Genomic DNA, 3,712 nt, shown 5'->3' on the forward strand with positions numbered 1-3,712 from the left:
GCGCGTGGGGGGTTGTTTTCCGGTGGAAATTCTTGGGGTTCGGTCGCCTGAGCTTCCCGAGCCTCGTGATGGTGTTGTCTTTCGCACAACACCTTCAGAACGAAAGATGACACAAATCAGTCCCAACCGTCGTCGCCGGAATTTGACACGGTGACTTGAAGTTTCTCACCAATGCTCTGATACCATGTGAGAAATATATGGGAAAAATAATATTGAATTGTGTATCTAAATTGTTACATTGAGACCCTATTTATAGACAATACATATACATTGAAATCCTTTTCTAACTAGGATTCCTATTCCTATTCTTCTTCCTATTCTAAGTAGGAATATATACATATTTCTATTCTAACATAGAGAACATAGAAAATAACATAAAATGAAAGTTGATTCCAAAAGATCAAACTAGGCCATTATAGTGAAATGTTGTTATAAAGGATGACTGCTATAGAGAGGTCTGATTGTAAATTGATCTCTATTTTGGCAGGGAGGAATTCTACTCGGTCCATCTGCACTTGGTCGGAACCAGAAGTATCTGAATGCAATATTTCCACCAAGGAGCCTCACAGTATTAGATACTTTGGCAAACCTTGGCCTCCTCTTCTTTCTTTTCCTTGTTGGGATCGAGTTAGATCCAGGGTCTCTTCGTCGTACTGGAAAGAAAGCTCTTATTATTGCCCTTGCTGGAATTAGCCTCCCGTTCACATTAGGAATAGGCACATCATGTGTTCTTAGAGGAACTATTGCTAAAGGAGTTAGCCAAGGCCCTTTTCTAATCTTTATGGGAATATCCCTTTCCATCACCGCCTTCCCTGTCTTGGCTCGGATCCTGGCTGAACTCAAGCTTCTAACGACTGATGTTGGTCAAATGGCCATGTCTGCTGCAGCAATCAATGATGTGGCTGCTTGGATTCTACTTGCACTTGCTATTTCCCTTTCAGGTGCTAGTAATTCACCCCTTATTTCAGTATGGGTACTTTTGTGTGGGACTGGATTCGTCTTGCTTTGCCTAGTCATTGGTCCTCCGATATTCAACTGGATGGATAAACGTTGTGCTGAGGGTGAGCCGGTTGATGAATTGTACGTATGCGCTACACTTGGAGCCGTGTTGGCTGCAGGATTCATTACTGACACTATTGGTATTCATGCCCTATTCGGGGCTTTTGTGCTTGGAGTACTTGTACCAAAGGAAGGGCCATTTTCTGGTGCTCTGGTGGTAAAAGTTGAGGATCTTGTATCCGGTTTATTCCTTCCATTGTACTTCGTATCGAGTGGACTAAAAACAAATATAGCTACTATTCAAGGGGCACAATCATGGGGTCTTCTTGTTTTAGTCATATTTACATCGTGTTTTGGGAAGATCGTTGGCACTACTTTAGTCTCGCTCTTGTGCAAAATGCCTGTTCAGGAAGCCGTGATGCTTGGTTTCTTAATGAACACTAAAGGCCTAGTGGAGCTAATTGTCCTTAACATTGGAAAAGACAGAGGGGTATGTTTAATTTAGATCGATTAAAACTTTTATCGATTTTGAATTACTTCGTGTAAAATTTACTTTGTATGTTCAATTTTGCAGGTATTGAATGATCAAACATTTGCCATTATTGTTTTGATGGCACTCTTCACAACATTCATTACAACACCTATAGTTGTATCAGTGTACAAGCCAGCTAAACTGGCTATAACTGAATACAAGCACAGAACGATTGAGAGGAAAGACACGAGCAAACAACTCCGAATCTTGACCTGTTTCCATAGCACAAGGAGTCTTCCCACAATGATCAATCTCATTGAGGCTTCTCGTGGTACTGCAAAGAAAGGACTCCGCATTTATGCAATGCACCTCATGGAGCTTTCTGAAAGGTCTTCAGCAATTCTAATGGTCCACAAGGCTAGAAAGAATGGACTGCCTTTTTGGAAAAAAAGAGAGGTTTCGGATTCTAACCAAATTGTTGTTGCTTTTGAGACTTTTGAGCATCTTAGTAAGGTTTCTATCCGACCTACAACTGCAATCTCTCCCATGAATAGCATGCACGAGGACATCATCGCTGGTGCTGAGGGAAAAAAGGGTCGCCATGATAATTCTCCCATTCCATAAACGTCAGAGGATCGATGGACATTTGGAAACCACAAGAGATGATCTTAGGCATGTGAACAGGAGAGTTCTTCAGCATGCACCTTGTTCAGTTGGTATCTTGGTAGACCGAGGACTCGGTGGTGCATCTCATGTATCTGCTAGCAATGTTGATTTTCAAGTAACCATCTTGTTCTTCGGGGGTCATGATGATCGTGAAGCACTTGCTTATGGTACGCGTATGGCAGAGCACCCTGGCATTAACTTACTCGTGGTTCGTTTCCTAGTGGACCCCGAGGTTGCTGGAGGGAGTGTCACCTTAGATATAGATCAAACTTATAGCCCCGAGGCTCAATCCAAGGATGAAGAGTTGCTTACCGACTTAAAACACAAAATTTCCAAGAATGATTCAATCAAATATGAAGAGAAGTTAGTAAAGGATGCAGCTGGGACTAGAGAACTAATTCGTGCATATAAGCGATGTAATCTGTTTCTTGTTGGAAGAATGTCTGAGGGTCAAGTAGTATTAGCATTGGACAAAAAGAGTGATTGTCCAGAATTAGGTCCTTTAGGTAACTTGTTAACTTGTCCCGAATTTTCAACTACAGCATCGGTTTTGGTGGTGCAACAGCATCAAAGCGAGTTATCGCAAGATTCAATCAATTCCTTAAAGGATGGAGAGTTAACAGAAGGAAATAGTGATTCAGACTAAAAAATACTAGGTAGGTTCAAATGTTCGAGTTAAGTAGATAGTAAGTGAGAATACCGTTGATCCTCCTAGGCGTGAATGGAGGTAACATGAAAAATAGGATAAAGTTGTAATCACAGTTAGTTTGTACAGTAACGGATAACTATTGGTTTATTAGAGTTTGTTCATTTCTCTTGTTTTTCCTTCTGCCTTTTGTGTTGTAACTAAAGCTGCAAATTCTTCAAGCTTCTTTGAAGTTGTGTTGCTCTGATTATCCAAAAATGTTTCGGTATTCGTACCGAATTCTCCTAAAATACACTATTTTTGGAGGATCTGGAAATGCTACCGCCGAAATTCTTGAAGAGTCTGAACCAAGTAAATTTATGTTAGTAAAAATATCTTTTGGGCCTAATACACCATAAGGGGTGCTACCTAAGTGAGTAACTCATTAGTTAATCTACCTTAAGGGGTTGTTTAGTCACTGGTTAGAGTTATGCAAGTATTAGTTATGCAGGGTTTAGTTATGTAGGTATTAGTTATGCAGGGTTTAGTTATGCAGGGTTTAGTTATGCAGGTATTAGTTATGCAGAGTTTAGTTATGCGAGTATTAGTTATGTAGGTGTTATTTAGTTAGGTAGAGATTAAATTACGTGAATTATTAACTATTGAATATTGATTTTAATATAAATTAATATATATTATTTACGAATAAAATAAAGCAAATAGTATAAATTCTCCCATAAAAAAACAAAGAAAGGAATTTTCTCTATACTTAACTAGGAATTATGTGTTTTTTTTTTCTCTTTGTTTTTTTAATGTTTAAAGCTTATAAAAATAAATTACTATTGATATATTTCAAGTACATTATAATATCCTATTTTATATAATGTAAATTTCTATCAATATGATGCACGTGTTGTTTGTACATTTTTAGTATACCAAATATATAAATT

The 3,712-nt window shown here is 38.6% G+C and overlaps 1 pseudogene; it reads left to right on the forward strand.

Annotated features, from left to right (window-relative positions):
- LOC102606323 (cation/H(+) antiporter 18-like) overlaps positions 1-2,783 on the forward strand; it is a 7,981-nt pseudogene extending 5,198 nt beyond the window's left edge.
- The last annotated feature ends 929 nt before the right edge of the window (positions 2,784-3,712 follow it).

The sequence above is a fragment of the Solanum tuberosum genome, unplaced genomic scaffold (assembly GCF_000226075.1).
Source record: "Solanum tuberosum cultivar DM 1-3 516 R44 unplaced genomic scaffold, SolTub_3.0 scf00147, whole genome shotgun sequence".
Taxonomy (NCBI): Eukaryota; Viridiplantae; Streptophyta; class Magnoliopsida; order Solanales; family Solanaceae; genus Solanum; species Solanum tuberosum.